This window comes from Natator depressus, chromosome 2 (genome assembly GCF_965152275.1).
Source record: "Natator depressus isolate rNatDep1 chromosome 2, rNatDep2.hap1, whole genome shotgun sequence".
Taxonomy (NCBI): Eukaryota; Metazoa; Chordata; order Testudines; family Cheloniidae; genus Natator; species Natator depressus.
The window spans coordinates 56945011-56967500 of record NC_134235.1 but is presented as its reverse complement, the minus strand read 5'-3'; the positions used below and the strand labels follow the sequence as shown (position 1 = coordinate 56967500).

The following is a 22490-nucleotide window of genomic DNA, read 5'->3' as shown; positions in this document are numbered from 1 at the left end:
TCATCCTGGTATCTCCCAAGAGATGCATGGCGGGATATAGCATTTATAATGTATTACGCTGACACCCGCTATGGCAAATGCATATTCAGTAAGGGTTTTGGCCCCTTTTCATTATTTGAACTTCCTCACCATACAAATTTTGGGGTGCCCTTCTCCCATAGGTTGCTAGGCCTTTTACATCAAGCTTATTAGCATATACATCAGTTAGTTACCATGGCTTTCCTGTGGTTGAACATCAGCAGATGTTCCTACTTAATATATCTCAAGTTAATTTCAACTGGCATCTTATGATCTAGGGTTACTCTTGGTCAGCTGCTTATGATAAGGCTTTTTAGGCCTTGATTAGTTTAGCTAAGATATTGTAGGCTCACTGTATTCCTGCCTTAACTTATACCTATGTGTTACCTAACAAATACCTATACCTATAGGCTACAATCCTGTGACTGGCTAGGCGCCAGCAGTTACCACAATGGGAGGATACAGTGGTCTGCAGGTAGGAAGATGGTGTGGAAGGGTCAAAATGGGACTGTTTATCCTTATAGCCCTGTACTGGACTGTCCCTAGAGGCTGGGTTTGGAACTGTTTAGATCTTCATTGTTAATGTAACTTAAAAGCAAATTATACCTGGTGTATTTGCAGCTTTTAGTTTCTGGCACTCGTAGTAAAGGACTCCTCTGTTACTCTAAATGCATGAGTGCGTATGGGAACCCACCAACATCTAGAGCCTTTATAGTCAAGTGCTTGGAGCATCTGTAGTGCTTGTTTCTGAACTCGTGGTACCCCTGAAAAGCTTAGTCTGTCTCATCTGTTTACAGTGTAAGAGTGCAAGAAAGGAAGTATTATTGTCCCATTTTATAGACAGAGCACAGAGGGACAGAGAGATTACATGTCTGCTGCAAGATACACTAGGTATGTACACGCCCTTTGAGAGAAATTTGGGGCACTGGTACATCATGTTCACTGGGGACTCATTCCCTCCCATTTCACTGCAGTTAGATGTTTTGGGGGGCCTCCTAAGCTTGGGGCCATGGTACAGTTGTCTCCGCTTTCCTCTCATCTCTTCAGCCCTGGGTGTGTCTACACAGCATTTTGGAGCAAACCGGACCAAGCCTTCCAGTCCAGGTCAACAGACAGTGGGGCTTACACAAGTGCTCTAAAAAACTGTATAGACAGCAATTTGAAGTTGCTACTTGAGCTGGAGCTCAGGCTCAGAAGCCTAGAGAGGGGAATGGGGTTCTGAGCCTGAGCTCCAGCCCAAGCCACAACTTCCAAATACTGTCTACACAGCTATTTTTAGAGTGCTAGTGTGAGCCCCACTACCTTAAGTCTATTGACCCGGGCTGGAAGGCATGCTCCTGCTCGCTCTAAGATACTGTGTGTAGACATATCCACACAGGCTCCAAATCTGTGGCACAGCTAGGAAGTTAACTCAGACCTCCTGAGTCCCAGTCCAATACCTTACGAACAAGACCATCCTTCTTATCTAAGCACTTTATGCTGTAGTGAGCAATCTTGCAGGAGGATGGACTACAGGACAGAATGGGTCTTTTTCATTTCTAAATGTGATAATGTTATGAACTTTAGTGTTCTGGTTATTGAGGAACTTTATCCATCTCAGAAAAGACCCTCAAAAATATGGCAGTGAAAAAACAATGAAATCTATAATCAAGGTTCAGGTACGGGTGTAATATGACACCTTCTGATCAAGACTTTGGATTTTTGTGTTCAATTAACCAATTACCCTGGTTACAATAGATGTACGGCTCTGTTTGTTTTTAAAAAAACAAAACCCTGAAAACTCCTTGGTGAATGTTTTATAAAAATACTATACAGAGATATTTATGTGTGCTGAGACAAGTTAGATAATCTCCAATTCATATAAAACCTAACACCTGCACACCTCATTGTAAGCCAGTTTCTGTGATTCTAATTGTGCTTGTTTAGCATGCCTCTATGAACCTCTATAGCTATACTAACATCATTGTCGTATACTTAATCACAGGCAGGTTTATTTTTGTTGGCAGACCTACACAAGTCGCTGCAGAACAGTTACCAGCACTTAATTCACTCAGATCAAACTTTTATACCTACAAATGAGTTGTAAAATAGGAAGAAATGTTTGAATAATAAAATATAGCAATTTGTGATCTCTGCTTTGAGTGACTTTGAAGTTTAATATTATAACTCCAAACACATCAAAATAAATACATTAAGCTCTATTTTCCTTCTACAAAACACACACACTTGAGAGTAATTCCTGATGAATGACCAACAGAGAAAGGCTAGGCACCTCCATAGGAATTATATCTCAAGAGCTTCATGTGATGGGACTCTGTACAACAGACATTATATAAGCACACAGGCTGAAGTAAAAAATGTTAAACATAATCCACAATGCCCATCTGTTTATCAAGAAATGCCAACTTGTCCTATTCTGGCCACGGAGGAATCCTGCCATTCAAAGTGAAATACCAAATGTGAAATCTGCAATGAATACAGAAAGTAGAATGCAAAAGAAACACTGAAACCCCCTGCAATTTCTGATCACCTTTGGTCCAGGGATTAAACAAACAGAAAAGATTACCTTTAATTAGTGGACTACTTTTCATATTTTTACGTTGTAAATCATAAGGTACTGTGCAACAGCTTCAATGTATTATTGCACTGTTAGCTTTCTGTGCCATAAGATTCCAAATGAGCAAGTATTAAATAATGGCCCCCAATTCAAGAGTGGCTCATTCTGGCAATTCTCTTTTATATATAAAAGTTCAAAATACATGTCAAGCTTTACTATGTGCAATAAATTGGAGGGTTAACACAAAAGGCAATATGAATAGTAAAGCCTTGACAAAAACAAAACAAAAAACAAAACATACGAACGGCCATACTGGGTCAGACCAAAGGTCCATTTAGCCCAGTATCCTGTCTTCTGACAGTGGCCAATGCCAGGTGCCCCAGAGGGAATGAACAGAACAGGTAATCATCAAGTGATCTATCTCCTGTCGCCCTTTCCCAGCTTGTGGCAAACAGAGGCTAGGGACATCATCCCTGCCCATCCTGGCTAATAGCCATTGATGGACCTATCCTCAATGAACTTATCTAGTTCTTTTTTGAACCCTGTTATAAAAAACCTGGTAGATTCAAAAGATCCATATTTAGCATATTGTAACACCTCAATGCTTTATAAGGGTACCAGACTTACGGGCACAAGGATAAAACCAATATTTAACAAACAAAAGACAGTTAACCTTGAAGTAGTTACCAAAGAACTATACATTAGGAAACTAGAACAGAAAAAAATAATATGACAAGAATGCCCAACAGTTAACCCCATTACAAGTGGGAGAGAAAAGTTAGCTGGCAACCTACCAAGTTCACAGCACCATCTCATATGTCATAATTACGCTTGGGTCCAAAAAGAGGAACAGAAGACATCCCAATAAAACCAAGGAGGACACAAGCTTTGTTTCTTGAGACCATCCACAGTACTCTGTGTGAATGGAAGAAACATGTTCCTAACAATCACTGGCAATGAGACATGGCAGGAGCAGCATACCCAGGTACGGGGTGGCAGATCCGCTTCCATGGCTTAACAGGTTACTGCAGGAGAAACTGTTTGGAAAACATGTATTGACCCTTTGACCAGAAAGCCACTGAGGTTCACAGATAACATCAACATCTGCCAGTAATGACTAAATTGTAATTAAATCTTTGGAAATTGGGAAAATTCCAGAGGACTGAAAGAAAGTCAATATTGTGACAATATTTAAGGAGAGAACATAGGAGGACACAAGTAATCATAGGTCCATCAATCTGACGTTGACCCCAGACAAAATAATGGGTATGGTCCCAAGTCAATCAGGAAAGGACAGAAACGTAATTAACACCACTCAAGACAGTTCAGGGGAAAATCGCAAACAAACATTTTATCAGTCGTTGACAAATCTGGTTGATAAAAGTAACTTGGCTGACATATTAACATTTGGAAATGAGAAAAGCAGAGAATCCTGCCAAGACGAAAGTAGTAGCAAGTGGATGGAGTTGAAATCCTGCCTGGGAAGAAGAGGTGAGCACTTCTGCCTTGGGATGGGGATAAGAGGGGAAAGGAGAAGCCCTCTCTCTTTTGCTCCAACACCTCACCTGCCTCTCTTGCTGCTGCAGTTGTATTCCCCAGAATCTCCTCACACGCTCCAGATTCCTCCTCACTGCACCTTAACCTTGGGGAACCCAGCTAATTTACTCACTGAGCCTTTTCACTTACATCCCATTCACTCATCCACTGCCTAACTCAATATTATGAATGCTGTAAGGCATAGTAAACAACTAAACAAGCTCAACAGGCTGCAAATACTCAGTGCAGGTGGCTCCCTTAAATAAGGTTAGATATCACTGGCTACTGATTTTTAGCAACAAGACTAAAGTTCAGTCATGAGTCAGCCTTTGTCCAGTGCTCAATTCAGCTAAAGGGAGAAGAAAAATAGAGGTACTTTTAGAATCCATATTTCCAATATTGAGCCTGAACCTTAAATGTTTTGTTTGTATTTATTGTTATTAAAAGAATGTTCTTACCAAAAAAAAGAAGCAGCAAAATTAAGTACTCTGGGTCATGTCAGAAACTTGCAGGAGAGGTGGACTTGTAAGTATGGTGCTTTCCCTCCTCTCATGTCTTGTTTTCAAGTCTTGTCTTCATGTCTATTTCATATCTCCATATCTATTGTTCTATTACCTAGCACAAATGGGCCCTTACCCCTCACTGGAGCTTCCAGTCACTGAGGAGAAAATTTTTAGAGATGCTAAATCATTTAGGCACTTTTGAAAAATTTACCCTAATATTATATAAATAATAAATAATGAAATGTTTCAAAACACTGGGCATTCTTTGTTCAGAGTGCAGGGACTCAAACAAACAATCAGTTGTCAACATCACTGCATACAAACCATAATAATCTTTGCCTGCTTATAGAAGACCAAAAGGATCACTTCGTAACAGTGCTACTCAAATTCCAGAAATTGAGAGAGACACTTGTAAAATTAGTTTATAATTCAGATTATTTTGTTGCTACCGGTTTTTACCATATTGTAGCACACAAAATGGTGAAACACTTTCTGGTGACCATCTTCTTCAGAACTCAATGCTCTCTTGTACTGATACATTGTTAAAAATAAAATTAGACAAAAAAAAAAGAGTAATCACACCACCTTATAAGCAATAGAAATACAGTCAAAGACAAAGTCCAACCTATGAATGAAGGTACAAATAAGTAACTTAAAAATGTCAGTACATGCTTGATTTAAATCAGATGAACGTACCAATGAAAACCATCAGGTAGGACTGGATTGTTTTATGAGGTATGTAACAAGAAACAAAGTGCAAGTTCAAATAATTAAAATTGTTCACATTGCCAGGAACAGCTACCAGCAGTTTCCAGTGCAGTGGTTCAAGTTGTTTCAGAACCAAATATTAATCTCAAACACTGTACCAGTGACAACAGATGGAGCTCCTACCATGACCTATTGTAATCCAGATTTAATTCATTATCTTGCCAAGGAAGTTGGTCACCAATTGGTGGAATTCTGTTGCACCACAAGGCACTCTATGCCAAAGCAATTATAGTAGCACTTGTAATGAGGGTTGTGAATTTCACTGTTGCGAGAGTTCTTAATAATTTAAAGTTTAATGAGAAGCTGCCTTTTTCAAGTGTTTTAGTCAGGATTGTAGATGTCAACAATGTCAGCTACACAAAGGTTGTATTCTTGGTGGCTCTGGGGAATGTTCTGGAAGAAATCAGGTTGTTCTTAGTTCAAAAGGAACAGCACTAAATAAACTTGCAATGGTTGAATGACTCTTTTTTCTGACTTCACTCAGCACTTCAACAGAGCATAAAACTTTAAATATGAGGAATGATGATAGACACCAGGGCCTTGTCTACATTAAGGACCTTTAGCAGAAATTCCCACTGGTTCTATCATCAGTTCCCTACCCTAATAGTAGCATCACTGAAAGCACTACTGAAGGTGGCTTCAATGGCTTCTATCATTTTTATCACTTTCAACTGACACAGTTACACTGGTGGGATTCTTTGTTGAAAGTTCAATAGTGTGGACACAACCCATGTTTGAAAACTTCCAGCTTTTTTTCATAAGTTCTAAAATAGTCCAGAAAGACTTGGACACAACTAAGTTTAAATATTCACCTTTGTTGAGGCAACAACTAGAAAACTCAGCTGCTTTCACAGACCATGTTGTCAACATTGGTGAAGTGCACAAACCATATTCAGGTATAATTAGGAAGACTTTTCAGGACAGCTTTTTAAGTTCTGACAGGTTCAAAATAAACTACTATTCAAACTATTACTGAATCAAGAATGGAAAGTACCGTCTGGAAAATGAAGTGTGTGGACCTCAGTTTCCAGGTGCAAAATATGGAGTATGGCAGGATGGAAGAAAATGAAAAACTATGATGCTATTTGATTTTTTTGATTTTATGAAAAAAAATAACCATAGCTTTGACAATGACATTCAGTTCAACTCATTTGTTTGACAAACTGTTTTCTAGCAATGAAATTCCATCAGGTCTGATATTAGGAACTACCTAGTTATACAAGTACAAAATTTATGGCTCTAAGACTATAAGAATTCTGAAATTTGCCATATGGTGAATGCTTTTTTTTTCATTTCTTGGCACGTGGTACAGAAAGGCTCTTCAACATCTTAGCATGCCCTTGTACGCGTGATACTCTTCTGAAAAATGCTTAAAAATCTCACTTGGATACAGTGATCCATATGAAAGGCTTGTCTCCCCAATTAAAATTCAACATGAGTCACTGTGGCCTTCCCTTGTGCTGCTATTGCAATTCCAAGCCCTTTATAAAGCTGTCAGGACATTAGTCTCTAACATACAACCTGAAAGCAATCTTTCCAGAGTTCCATGGTCTGATTCTCCCTGGGAGAGCTCATGTTGAACAGTAAAACAAAAAGATGAAATTCAAAAAGTATTTATCCTGGTTTTTTTTAAATACATTATGAATATGGTGTATTTCTTTTTTGTTTTAGTCCCAGCACAAAGAAGAAACAAGTTGCCTGTGTGGCCTAGGTTTCTCTTTAGAGTTGCCAGACCTCAAAAGTGCCTTAACAGTATTCATGTCTTTATCAGAAAGAAAGCATCAGCACTCAGAATGCCTTCCCATGGCCTGATTTGGCTGGGGGCCAGAAACTGATATACTCTGCTCTTCCTTTTAGATACGACAGCAACGATGATTCCATACCTAGGGAAATCAATAGCCACCCAAATTCCTGCAGAAGCATGTTAGACAAATTAGAAGGAAGTTTGGACCCTTACTGCAAAGCATTCGTCAAACATGGATTTTTATTTATTTTCTTGCACATACAATAGAACCACCAGAAAGAAACAGACCATTAATTACAATAGTAGATGTTGCTGTATGAACAGGTATTCTTGTTTTATATTCTAAAGGAGAAGGACATAACTGATTGTTCTATTCATTAAGAACAATTTTTCAGAAGTAGTCCTGGAACTCTAAGCAGTCAGTTGTTCAGTTCAGCAGATATATGCAGACTGCTGTGAATTGCCGTTACCCTTACACTTCAAAGATGTGGAAATAAGAAGTGCAACTTCCTCTTCCAAGAAACTATGGATTTCCTGGAATACAATATATTTTCCATGTTCCTTGTTTTCTGTTTATCTAGTCATTTATTTTTTGATCACCGTACCTGATCTGTAGATGCTTGCTGTTTATTCACAACACCACCATCACAAATCAAGAATTTAACCAAGTGTACAGTGTTCAAAGCAGGTAAAAGATGACTTGTCTATACGACAGGTTTCAGAGTAACAGCCGTGTTAGTCTGTATTCGCAAAAAGAAAAGGAGTACTTGTGGCACCTTAGAGACTAACCAATTTATTTGAGCACAAGCTATGAAGTGAGCTGTAGCTCACGAAAGCTTATGCTCAAATAAATTGGTTAGTCTCTAAGGTGCCACAAGTACTCCTTTTCTTTTTGTCTATACGAGTACCTCCACTCTGTGCCTACAGCTTTCCTGCTTCAATCCAAAGCAGTTTTATTTTACCTGTAGGAACAGAGATCTAGCTCTCATACCCAACCCAAGACAGCCTGATTCTGAGCAAGTAGTCTATTACGCTACCTGCAATGATTCAAGAGAGAGAGTGTACCAACCTCAGGGCAGACTGTGAGGAAACAGGGCACAAACCCCAAACTGGTTTGAGAGTTCTATACTTATATTTCACCAACCAATTATCAAACTCTTCAGACACTATAAGAGCCTGGCGTCACAGACAGTTCCTCAGGTACTCTGATCTACCTACAGATGGACCCTTACACCACGAATCACAGCAATATTCAGGTTACCAAAGGACCAATCACTTACCCCAGGTCAATTGCACCTTAGATTTCACGCTAGGGACAATGTTTATAGCCAATGCTATTATATAATTATAATATATAATGCTATATAGAGATTTAATAGGAAAAGGAAAAAATGGTTACTAAGCTGTTGTAACTGTTGTTCTTCAAGATGTGTTGCTCATGTCCATTCCATGTTAGGTGTATGTGCTCACCACATGCACCAGTACCAGAAGTTTTTCCCCTCAGTGGTATCCACAGGGAACCAGTTCTGGCGCCCTCTGGAGTGGCGCGCATATGCGCCGGTATAAGGGGTGCTACCAGCTCCCCACTTCCTCAGTTCCTTCTTGCCAGAACTCCAACAGAGGGGAAGGAGTGCAGGTCATGGAATGGACATGAGCAACACATCTTGAAGAACACCAGTTACAAAAGGTTAGTAACTTCGAGTGCTTGCTCATGTCCATTCCATGTTAAGTGATTCCCAAAAAGCATCTCCAGAGGCAGGCAGGAGTTCATGGATATGTCGATTGCAACACAGCTATGCCGAAGCCTGCGTCATCTCTGGCCTGCTGGGTGATTGCATAGTGGGTCGTGAAGGTGTACACCGATGACCACGTTGCAGCGCTGCAGATGTCCTGTATAGGGACTTGCACCAGGAAGGCTGATGACGACGTCTGAGCTCTGGTCGAATGGGCCGCCACTATCAGTGGGGGTACAACCTGTGCCAACCTGTAGCAAGTACGGATGCAGGTGGTGATCCAAGACGAAAGCCTTTGAGAAGACACTGGAAGGCCTTTCATCCTGTCAGCAACCATGACGAAGAGCTGAGTCAACCTACGGAAGGGCTTATTACGCTCCAAGTAGAAAGCCAGAGCCTGCCTGATGTCTAGAGTGTGCAGATGCCTCTCCTCATTGGACACATGAGGCTTTGGGCAGATGACTGGAAGGAAAATGTCCTGGTTAACATGGAAGGGCGACATCACCTTTGGCAGGAAAGCAGGAAGGGGATGCAATTGAACCTTATCGTTGTAGAACACCATGTATGGGTGCTCCGATGTAAGGGTTTTAATCTCAGAGACTCGCCTCACTGAAGTGATAGCCACAAGGAAAGCAACCGTCCACGATAGGATGTGAAAAAGAACAGGAGGCTAGAGGCTCAAAGGGAGAGCCAGTGAGCTTAGAGAGGACTAGGTTGGGGTCACAGACTGGCGGAAAAAATACTTCAAGGCCTTTTAGGAACCTGATTGTCATCTCATGCAAGAATACTGATCTGCCCTGGACTCGGGGATGGAAGGCCAATATGGCCATCAGGTGTACCTTGATTGAGGAGAAGGCCAGGCCCTGATGTTTTAAGTGAAGCAGGTAGTCCAGAATGGACTGCAGGGAAGACTAGGTCAAAGAGATCTTCCTCTCTGATGCCCAGCAGGAAAAGCACTTCCACTTCGCCAGGTAAGTCGCTCTAAATGGAGGGCTTTCTACTCTCCAACAGAACTCGCTGGACTTGACTAGAGTAGGCCTGCTCCTCCAGGTTCAGCCACGCAGCATCCATGCTGTGAGGTGGAGAGAGACGAGGTTCGGGTGCAGCAACCTCCTGTGATCTTGAGAGAGCAGGTCTGGGCAGTTGGAAAGTGTCCATGCGGGTGCTTTTGCCAAGTCCATGAGCATGCTGAACCAATGCTGGCGAGACCATGAAGGGGCGATCATGACAACTCTGGCCTTGTCCCTCTTGATTTTTAGGAGGGCCCTGCTGATAAGTGGAATCGGCGGGAAGGCGTACATCAGGTTGCCTGTCCAAGACAGGGGAAAAAGGTTGGAAAGCGATCCACTTGTGGTGAGAAAAGAACGACCTGTTGAAGCAATCCTCCAGCATGTTTCAGACGCTGGCGAGATGTAGAGCCTCGACGTGTATGGCGTGCTGGATACAGAATTCCCACAGCCAGAGGGCTTCTTGACAGAGGGCCGAAGACCATGCTCCCCCTTGTCGGTTGACATGGAACATGGGGACTGTATTGTCCATCAACACCTGTACCACCTGATGGGACAGTTGAGGAAGGAATACTCCGCAAGCCAAATGGATGGCCTTGAGATCCTTGACATTGATGTGCAGTGCCAGCTCTTCCCAGGACCACAACCTTTGGGTCTTGAGTGTTCCAAGTTGAGCTCCATAGCCCAGGTCAGATGCATCTGACACTAGCACCATTGTGGGTTTCGGAGTCACAAAGGATTCCCTTTGGACATATTGCCCGGGTTGGACCACCTTTCCAGAGCAGAAAGTACTTGTGGCAGAATTGTGAGGACCTTGTCCAGGTGGTGCCTGACTGGGGTGTAGACTGACGCCAGCCACATCTGGAGGGGTCTGAGACGTAGTTGTGCGTGACAAACTATGTAAGTGCATGCTGCCATGTGCCCTAGCAGCCTGAGGCATACCAGTCACCCAATCACCATGGCCAGGTTAAGTTGGGTGATGAGATCCGACACTGCCTTGAATTTTGGTTCTGGGAGAAAAGCCCTGGTTTGGGTAGAGTCCAGCACTGCCCTGATGAACTCTATTCTTTGCACTGGAAACAACATGGATTTTTGTTCATTTATCAAACAGACCCAGTGCTCGGCAAGTGGCTTGCACCAACTCGACACTGCGATGAACTTGCACCCTCAAACGACACTTGATGAGCCAACCATCGAGGTGTGGGTAGATCTGAACGCTCTGGCCCTTTAGGTAAGCTGCAACTACTGCCATGCATTTTGTGAACACCCTTGGCATTGTAGCCAGGCCAAATGGAAGCGCTGTGAACTAGTAGTGGGCCCTTCCAACTACGAACCACAGGAACCTCCTGTGTCCATGGAAAATCGAGATATGAAAGTATGCGTCTTTCAGGTCGAGGGTGGTGTACCATTCTCCAGGATTTAGGGAGGGGATAATGGAGACCAGGGAAGACCATGCAGAATTTTTTGAGATATTTGTGAGGCCTCGCAGATCCAATATGGGGCGCAGACTGCCCTTGGCCTTTGGTATCAGGACGTACCGAAAATAGAATGCTTTCCCTCTTAGATGTATGGGAATGTTCTCCACAGCCCCTATTTACAGGAGGGCTTGCACATCTTGGGCAAGAAGTTGCATGTGAGAAGGGTCCCTGAAGAGGGACGGAAAAAAAGGGTGTTGGGGGGGATAAAAATAAACTGTGCTGAGGATTCACCAGTCTGATGTTATAGCAGCCCAAGCAGGGAAGAAAGGAAATAGGCAAGTTGAAAACAAAAGAGGTGCAGGATCCTGGCTGCAGACTGGGAGGTTGCCCTCAGGCACATCTTCAAAACGCCTGATTGTTTCCAGGAAGGTAGCAGGAGGGGCACGAGTGGGAGGAAGAGGCTTGTTGTTGGCCTTGATGGCGCTTGTAGCCCTTGCCCTTTTTACGGTAGGGCTCCGGTCAGGCCTGACCACTTGATCTTTGAGCTGCTGTGGCTTAAACCTCTTTCTAGCAGAGGCAAGTGTATAGAGACCTAGGGAATGCAAACTAGCCCTAGAGTCCTTAAACCCATGTAACAGTGAGTAATTCTGTTCTGCAAACAGGGTTAGACCATCGAAAGGGAGGTCCTGAATTGCCTGCTGGGCCTCCGTCGATAGCCCCAAAAATAGCAGCCATGATGCTCGTCCCACTGACACGGACGTAGCAATGGACCTGACCACTGAGTCCGCCACTCAGAGGCTACCTGAAGAGAGGCTCTTGCCACATTTCTCCCTTCCTCTAAAATAGCCAGGAACCCTCGCTTGGACTCCTCCAGCAGCGAGTCAGCGAACTTGACCACAGACTGCCACACATTAAAGTCATATCTCCCAAGTAAGGGCTGATGGTTTGCTACTCGTAATTGGAGGCTGGCAGACGAATAAACTTTTCAGACAAATAAGTCTAGCCTCTTTCCATCTTTGTTCTTGGGAGTTGAACCGGATTGTCCCTGCCTGGCTCTCACACTGGCCATAGAGACTTGTCGCAAAGGTGGGTTTTCCCCAAACACTTCAAGCAGCTTTGATGTGGGTCCCTGACCAGCGTAGGCTTTTTGCAGCGATCACAAGGCTTGAAGCCTGGTGATCGGGGCATGCCCTGTCTCTAGGCTTAGCCCCTCAGGGGACTATCTAACTTATCTACTGTCACTGTTAAGCTAACTATCAAGAGAACAATAAAAACTACTTACGTAAGAACTATTTACACAACGGGTGATAGGAAAAAAACCCATTGGTTAGAGAATGCTCGCCAAGGGAAGGAGATGTTCCCGCACCGTCACTGGTGGTAAGATGGAACTGAGGGAAAGGGGAGCCAGCGGCGCTCCTTATACCGGTTCATATGTGTGCCACTCCAGAGGGCGCCAGAGCCGGTCCCCTATGGATACCACTGAGGGAAAAAACGTACGGCACTGGTACTTGTGGTGAGCACACACACCTAACATGGAATGGACATAAGCAAGCACTCAAAGATGAAACAAGAGTTATTTACAAGGTTAAAGAAGGTAAACATATATACACAAATGAGTCAAAATCTTAAGTTTCAAAAGGTAATAGAAGCTTCTATAATAGAAAAGGTCTGTATGTCCTGAAGGGCTAACCCATGGCAAGCAGCTGGGGATCTCTTGCTTATACCTAGAAAACCCTTGCGCTGCAGAGAGATAATCAGTTATTTCTGTCTGAGGTTTTTATCCCCCTCCTGCCATATGCTCTGAGCTGCAATCTCAGCTGATGCGAGGAATTCACTTGCACTTCCTTTGGGGGAGGGCAGAACAACCAACATATTTGTCCTCTTAAGTGTCCCACAATCTCTTGTCGATGGGCCTTTGCTGTTGGGTAGGATGTAACACCCTCTGTTGGAGATCAGCACTTCACATTAATGTTGTCTCCGGTCTGGTGATCTACATACTCACAGACTCTCACAGTACAACCACTCAATTACCACCTCACAATATGGAATACAGAGGTTATAAGTGAGATTAATGCAGGCAGCAACAAACAAGCATTCAACAAAATCTAAATATTAAACTCATTCCTATAATTCTAATACCTATTTTTACAATACTAACACTCAGGTGAGCCAGACTGATTCCAGTTATGCACGTGTCAGTGTTCCACTGAGACATGGAGACTTTGACATAAGCTGGCACCTGGCCTACCAGCATCACAGAGACATCTTTTGCTGCCTTTAGGGAAGTGATGGGCAACCTGTGGCCCGTCAGGGTAATTCACTGGTGGGCCATGAGACAGTTTGTTTACATTGACCGTCCGCAGGCACGGCCGCCCGCAGCTCCCAGTGGCCACGGTTCGCCGTTCGCAGCCAATGGGAGCTGCAGGAAGGGGCGGCCAGCCCGCGGCCACTGGGAGCTGCGGGCAGCCGTGCCTATGGAAGGTCAATGTAAACAAACTGTCTCGCGGCCTGCCAGTGATTTACCCTGAGGGGCCGCAGGTTCCCCACCACTGCTTTAGGTATGCCTACACTGTACCTGGGAGGTGTGATTCCCAGCAGGAAGAGACAGACTAGTGCTACACCAGCTTCAACTAGTATGCTAAAAATAGCTGTGTGGACATTGTGGCGCTGGCAGCAGCTCAGGCTAGCTGCCTGAGTCCAAGACCACCCAATTCTTTGGGTCCAAGCTCGAGTACTATCTAGCCCAAGTCACCAGCTGTGCTGCAACATCCACACTGCTATTTTTAGTGTGCTAGCCTGAGCTACGCTAGCGCGGCTCTATCTACCCGCGCTGGGAATCACAGCTCTCAGTTGCAGTGCCGGCATACCCACAGACTACAAAAAACACACTCAAAAGAAACTGGAGGGCGTGCTCAGCAGAAGCAATTATCGCCCCTATTAGCTGGAGAGAGAAATCTGAGAAGAGGAGGAGGATCCAATTTGTACCTGGAAACCCAAGCTGTTCTTGGTTACTAAGGATCAAACTAGGTACATAAATATGATGATACACTGACCTGTGAGTCTAAAAAAAAAAAAAAAAAGGTGTTGGAACAGGGAAAGCAACAATACAGATCAGTTCCAAGGACCAAGCAGGGGATTTATGTAGTACGTGGTGCTCCATACAAACCTGCTTCATCTGCAGCTTAGCTTTTATACTGTCTGACTGAAACAAGTATTGAAAAAGTAAAGTGGATCTTCCCCACCATCCCATTGCTGCTGTTAACTTCACAATTCTGGCTTGTAGTAAAATAGGAGAATGTAACAAAATGCATATTATTTTAATCATGTTACAATAGTTTTGGAACAAGAATGAAAATCCAAGCTGTAGAGGGCCTGTTTTTAAAGGGGCCTTAAATTTGGATACTATTTTGCACCCACAAATAACTGCAGGTGAAAATGAGGTGTGTAGACATTTAGCTGCTTGATTTGAGCACACAGACACACGGTTTGTTAGATGGCAAGATGCTCTCAGTTGCACTTGCAAAATTGTACCTCTATTTGAAGACAAAGAGAGAGGCCAGGCTTAAAAAAAATTACAAACCAGTCAAAGATGAGATCAAAGTATAAATTAAATAAATAAATAAATAAATAAATATCACAGGAAACACCTACTCCCTAAAGAAAACAAAGTACTAAATGCAGTCTCAGTAAGGGCCAGATGCCTGAATATGCAAGTACTTGTAGATTGTTCATTCTCAAAAGTTTTTTCTACTTTTACTAATATTCTTGCCCATGTCTCTCCAAATCTGTGTCTCAGCATGTAGTTAAATGTCTTAACTCAGCTGGGTGAAAACATAACGAGTGTATGCCTGGAAATGCCTGTTCATCTAGTCCTTGCAGACACACAGAATCAACATGTTTTGTTTGCTTTTAAGGGCTCTCATCCAGTGATCTATGACGAATAACAATATTTATAACTACGTGAACTATGATAAGGACAATCAAATCCTAGGCTTCAGACAATGATCTGACCACCACAGGAGTTAAGCAGGAATTTTCTCCCCATGTACAGCATTGCACAATTGCTTACATGCATTATTAGGGGTGAGAGAGGAGAGGTTCACATCCTTGTGAATGCTGGAGGCAGGATACCAGGTTTCAGGTGTCAAGTATCTGAGCCAGAATGGCAAATCCTATGTTCCCACAATTATTGTTGGTAAGCCCCTATGAAATCCCTCCACTGATTTTTAAAGATACGTTTAATTTAGATCTTAGTTTGTTATTCTCTACAAAGACAAAGAGGGGAGTGAATCTTCATCTTCTCAGAGAGTCTAGAAAAATGTAGCTAAAGCAAGGCAGAAAGAAACAGAGGGACGTTTGTCTCCTGTAGCCATGGAATTTGAATTTCTCCTATTTTAAATAGGGTCCTAAAATGATTAATTTCACCCATAGCCAATATAATTCAATAATCATAAGACAAAGCTGGCATTTACATTACAACAAAATTATGTTCCTCAAATAAAAGATAGAACATAACCTGAATGTAACAACATTCTGCGCAAAAAATAAATCATGAACTTGAATGTTCTATTAGAGAAATCAATCACTCAAAAGTCAAGAAATATAAAGTTATATTTGAAAACTCAATCTTAACTTTATGCTTTTGTTCTTAATTCATTTAAATATGACTTCCCTATCATTCTAACTTACTTTCCCACTAATACTCTATTATGTGTTAAGATGCAAGAGAAATTCAGGTTAAAGAAGGTTCTAAGCTTCATGAGGCCACATAACAATGACTGTGACCTAGGCAAACTGACCCCTCCACATACGGGAGGTACAAGGCTGACAGAGGCAGGGAAGTAAGTAAATAAGATACACAAACACACACACCACCCCTAAAGCAGCACACTGTAGATCCCCAACCCTTTCTCTCATCCTACATCCTAAGCAGGACTACACAGGGAGTGGGAGTTACTCCAGACCTAAAGCAGAAGTATTCTACTCAGTACAGCTCCCAGGAGCAGCCAAGGGTATTAGAAGGAAAGGGGTGGGTTAGAGAGAGATTTCCTTCCATGTCACAACATTCTTTTAAGAAACATGCTTTGCAGAAGCATAAGGAGAGAGGTCACTGGGGCCCTGGCACTTCTCCCTCCATGCATGATTCTTCATACCACACCAATGAGGCCCATCTTTTCTCCAAGACTCAGCACCATTTTCGGGCTCTTTGCAACGGAGGAGATCTGGTAGGTTCTGCAGCTGCTGTAAGGTCTGTATCACTAATGCTGCTGAGCACAGGACTGAGCCCACCAACATGTATCCGCATAGAACATTTGGCAAAATTTTTCCATCACAGGTGTCTAGAATAAAGCTCTTACATAAAAGTAGCCTGTTTTCCAAAGGTGCTGAGATCATGGAACTGTAGGTGCTCAATACTTTTATTAAGTTGCCTAATTATGGATTTGCCCCCCCTCCATGGAATTCAGTCACAGTCCAGCACGTGGACCAATTGCAGAATACTGCTCTAAATTTATTAAACAAAAATGCTTGATTGGGGTCCTTAAAAAAAAAGTCTTTTTTTGTTCACATCCTCTGTCCAAAAATATTTTCAGGGAATATTTATATTTGGCATTAAAATACTTTCTTCTTATGAGCTAAAGCCTTCTTTGGGTCAGACACTTGCTCCCATTGAAAATTAATGGAAATCTTGCAAACAGTTTAATGGGACCAGGATTTGAGCCCTGCATGGAAGAGGGTATTTCATGACAATCTCTGAAGTTGAAATCACAAACGAATACTGTATTTTTTTTAAGCAGTAGTGGGGCCATACATTTCTTATTTATACTGTATGGATATCAGCTGCACATTTTACTGTAATACTGTAAAACCTTTATTTCACAGTTTAGCTTATATTTTATATATAAAAAATAAAAGCTAAACTATGAAGTCCAGTGAATGAGCTTCTGATATATACCTCAGCACTTTATTCTTAGTCTGGTTACCATCCGGATTGCTAAATCTTTCTAAATTAGACCAAGCAATTTCTCTTTGTTTTACCTAATATTTGAAAATGGCAAAAAATCCCATGGGTCACTGAAAATTATCCTTTCATTCCAGCCGCCTGCTTCAAGTCAGTCAAAACATTCCAGACTTCAAAAGGGGGCTTTGCCTACTTAGGCCATTTTGGTGTCCTTCTATGGTTGGCCTATGAGGGATTGGTTATTTGGATAAATTAATTTGTGGAGCCTGCTGGCCTTCTAGAAGACCTCAGTGTCTGACTGCAAATTAGTTCTACTGAACATGTAGAAATCCCTGGGCAGACTAGAAGAAATAAATGGTGATAAAATCTAATACTACAATGTTTGTAATGCAATTTTATTCTGCTATGTGGCTTGTAAGCAAAGCTAATGTTGAATTAAAATGTTAAAAATATAAAAAACGTCCATGAAAGCACAAAATCAGATCAGTATCCAAGTCACAGCAGATAAGGCTAAATGCCAACTTTAAAGTAAAGCTTCCAGCAGGAATCTTTTACAAGAACAAACAAAAAATGTCCTAGTTCTCCACAAAATCAACTCACTATTTACATTACGGATGCACCCCCGCTTAAGCCAGGAAGTCACACAGTTGAATTCTGCTTGAGCTGAGGCTGTGAATAAACTGCTAGGCAGCCTTTTAATGCATAGTTGTACAAGTGCCTAAGGATAGTTTATCCTTAAGGAAGAGAAGTCTGTGAGCCAAAACTAACAAACATGGCTCCTCAAGCGGAACAATGGTCCAGAAAACTCAGTAAAAAAGAAAATAAACTTCACTGGCAGTTTGTTTTTTACTGTTAAAAGCTCAGCTACAACTTTATCAAGATGGTAAGAGACTTCATGCACACACTACATTCTCACAGCTGCTTGAAAATTTATGGTGAATTGTAGAACCCTGTCTTACTATACTTAACACACTTTCAAAAGGCAGTTAAGTATGTGCTGTCTAAAGAAAAAACACACCTTAAAACAGTCCAATATTCACTTCTAAAGAAATATAGAGTCAAATCTAAATTAAGTCAAAGGTGAAATGAGTTGGATGATCTCAACCAAATCTCTGCTGGGCTTTTGTCCACATCACAAAAGCACCATTTCATTTGGAGGAATTGGGGTTTTTCCATTAGCATAGTTTTGTGGGGAAAAATTGTACTAGCAATTACTCTCTCGTTATGCAATTACTTCCCCCATATCACAGGCAATAAACTACAAAAATTCACAAAAATGGAGAGATACCACAAGTACTACATTTAGGCCCCGATTCTACAAAGACTTAATATTGTGCAGTGTAAGTAGCTCCATTAATTTCAGTGAGACTATAGGGCAGAAAGTTAAGCATATGAGGAGATCACTTGCCTGAAACTGGATGTTCTTTGAGATATGTGCTCCCTATTTGTATTCCAAACTTGGGTGCGCACGCATGCCAGACACCGGAGCCAGGAGTTTTCAGCAGCAATGCCCATTGACCCACATGCACGCCGTACATTGCCTTGTGCTCCAGGCAAGATTATAAGAGGCCGTGTGGGGTGACGCACCCCCAGTCACCCTCTTACTGCTAAGTAAATAGGGCTGTCCACAGCAGAAGGGACAGTGAGAAGGTACAAATGGGGACCACCAGTTATGGGTATGTAACCTCCTCTTATTCTTCGAGTGATGGTCCCTCTTTGTATTCCAAATGTGGGTGATTATGAAGCAGTGGTCAGCTTGGAGGTGGGTGCCAGGATGCCAGAGGTATCACCTTTTGCAGGACAACACAGACCACGGTCACCTCTGCGGCTGCTCACTGGTCAATGGCGAAGTGGGCAGTGAAGGTACATATGGAGTGCTAGGTCGCCACTTGGCATATACCGTGTCAAAGGACGTCCTCCAGGGAGGCAGAGGTGGTCGCTTGCACCCTCATGGAGTGGGCCGTAATTCTGCCAGGTGGTGAGGCGTTGGACTGCGCATAGCACTACCTGATGCATGTCAAGATCCACTTGGATATGTGCTTATAAAATATGAATGGAATGTCTTTAAAAAGTGTGCACATCATTCACAAACCCTACAAATAGTTATCCTTTATTGAAGTCCCTGAGATGGGTCCTTTTGATATAACAGAGGCAGCTTTCAGGTTCTTTATGCAAAGGATTGGACATGCTGAACCTTACCAAGTAGCTTTAATACAAACTTAGAAAGAGAGAGAGAAAAAGCAACCTGTGTTATTACTTGATATCAAAAAGAAGTTGCAGCAAAACTGAGATTGAAGTCAAGATATTGAGAAATACTCCAAATAGCTGTGTACCTGCACAATGCGTGGTACTCAATGAACTACAAATAATTTAACTTTAGCATTTAAAATTTTTACGATCAGACTCTGATTTAATCAAACATCAGACACAGTTTTGCACCAAGCACATGAAGTTTGAAGAAGAGATTCTATTTGCCCAAGACTAAAAGCTTGTTCTTATAATAAGTATTTTCATTAAACAAGATTCAAATATAGAGTATGTCTACACTTCTACCTTGGGGTGTGAGTCCCCTGCTCAGGGAGACATACTGGCACTAGCTCTTATTAAGCTGGTGTGCTAAAAACAGAGTGTAGCCACAGCAATGGTGGGATGGACTAACCACCCCACGTACATGCCTAGGGTATAGGATAGGCACGTACTCGAGGCACTAGCTTGTCCCACCACTCACACTACCACAGGTACACGCTGTTTTCAGCATATTAGCTCAATGAGAGGTAGTACGAGTTTGTCTCCATGAGCTGAGAATCTTAGTTCCAGCTTGAAGTGTAGACAGCCCACAATTCTCTATGGGCAATACCTCTGGAGAGAATGAGGCAGGTGTATTTAGAGATACACACAATCCTCTAGATAATATCTGACTGAAATGTTATACAGTAGAACCTCAAAGATGTGAACACCAGAGGTACGGACTAACTGGTCAACCAGACAATGTGGGGAACAAGAAATAAGCTATCAGTCAGCAACGGAGACAAAACAAATAACAGCAGCAAATACTGTACTGTACTGAGCCTGTATTGAATCTTAAAGGTAGGCATATGTGGACTGCCTGTCTCCACTCCATGCCCCGCCACGGTGCAGGGCAGCCATTTACAGGTAGGAGATGGTGAATTCCATTTTCCCCTCTCCCTGCCCCCGGCTGGGAGGAGGACAAGCTAGCAGCAAGCTCAGAGCCCTTCAAGAAACTTCCTGAGCTGCTCCTGAAACCCGGCTGGAATGTAAGCTGCTGGAGCCGTAGCCCCAGTTCCTGCTTGCACACTGCGCTCTGGAGTAGCAGCTCAGTTTTAGAGGGCTACAGCCTGCACCAGCCACCCACTGACACTGCAGTGCTCCAGGGTGCCTCACTCAACACCCTGGCAGTCAGAGGGCTAAAACCCAGCTGCCTGTCCCCACCCCCACTGGCTAGGCAGCCACTGCAGAGCTGTCAGCCCCCGGTCTGAGCAGTCCACCCTGAGGAGCATCCCATAATGGCTTGTTCAGAGTTATGAACACCTCGGGAATGGAGGTTTTTCATAACTCTGAGGTTCTACTGTATTTGTCTTTTCTTTCTCAGATATCAGGTGGGAGCATGGAGGGAGTAGATGGAGTTAGTCCAGATACACACGTGTAACTAAGAGCTGCCCAATCAGTTTATATGGTATGCGATTTCAAACCCGTAATCACTGCACATTCAAGTCCATTTGATAAAAATGTTAAAAATTTCTTCAGAAATGAAAATATTGCTCAGATGCAAGAGGTAAATTAAGTCCTAGTTTGGCTGCTTGAGTGTAACAGCAGCATTTGGCCAAGGGAGTTATTTTGGTGTCCCCTGCTGGCTGTTACCATTGACAAGATGACTACTGATCCCAGATACAAGCTGGAATATCACTGTCTCTCTCATTCAGCAGAGAAGCTCTGGCCCTAGAAAGTGGCAAGTCTCCCATAGTTACTTTTTCGCTTGCATTGTATTGGCTGATAAATATTTTCTTTTTCCTGGTACTTCCTTGGGTATCTGTCTACTTTTTTCCTTTCCTAGTATGTAACACACCCTTCAATTTAGTTACTGAATAGGACCTCAATGTTTCCCACTCAGTCTTGAAATGGCATCCCCAAAACAGTTTGTATTACGTGTGTTTAAGTCTTTTACTTTCTGCATTACTGGGATTTTCCTCCCCACAAAAATCTCCCTATCTCAGTGGCTTACTACCAGAACTCTGCAGTGGCTGCAGGTGCTCTGGATCCTGGACTGCAAAAAGCTATTGGTTTGTGTCACTGTCATTTCACAGTCTGGAACTCCCCTTTCCCTCCCCACACACATTTCATGGTTCACACACCTTTTCTCCTCCACTTTCTCACTCTGTACCTCATTTGCTTTGCCTTGCTAACTACTGGTTTTAAGAAATCTCAGTGTTGGTTTGGTTATTTGTGGCAAATTTGGCTGCCCAAACAGCAACTTAACAGATTAACAGGAAACCCAGTTCCAGGGCCTGATTCACCACTGTATTACTCCAGTTTAATGGTGATATAGCTGCATGAAAAATCAGTGGAGTTACACTACTGGCATAAAACTGATAAACCACAAAGGTAAATCTGCCTCCTGCCATATATGTTTGGCCAGGACAAACTCCACAGTTGCAGTGACCTACATGTACCTTGATAGAGAAACTCCACTCGGTGGCCATCAAGGTGTTATACATCAGTACAGTCCATGACTGCAACCTATTTCAGCAAAGGGAAGGATACCATAAGGAGGCCCTGAGCACACGTAATGCTCCCCAGACTCTGCAGTCAAGTGGGCTGGGTTGAGTGGCAGAAAGAACGGATGGGGGGGCCACACAGCCCCAACAGAGTTCCCCTGACTGACAGCTCCTAAACATGAACAAGTACTTCTTGTTAATGACAACTGTAATAATCTGCCCATCAATATTGTGCACCTGACCAATACACATGGCAATATTTAAAGTACAACCTGTGTTCAGTTGTGTGGTGAGATAGTATTATAGTGGAAGCCACAGGAAAAATTCTAGTTGCATCAGGCAGAATTCCTCTTTGGGCTCCAGGGGAGTGCTCAACAGGCTTCAGCCATGGATATAGCTGTGGTGGTGCAGAAAACTATTCAACGACATGTGCAAACAGGGCCAATTCATGTTCACCACCAGTTTAGAAACCATAATTGAGTCCTGTTTGAGGCAAGGTGCAACCACAGTTTCT

The 22490-nt window shown here is 42.8% G+C and overlaps 1 protein-coding gene across 1 annotated transcript in view; it reads right to left on the bottom strand.

Annotated features, from left to right (window-relative positions):
- Positions 1-22490, bottom strand: part of EYA1 (EYA transcriptional coactivator and phosphatase 1) — a 225684-nt gene that overhangs the window by 181216 nt on the left and 21978 nt on the right. The gene's annotated exons all lie outside the window — the stretch shown is intronic.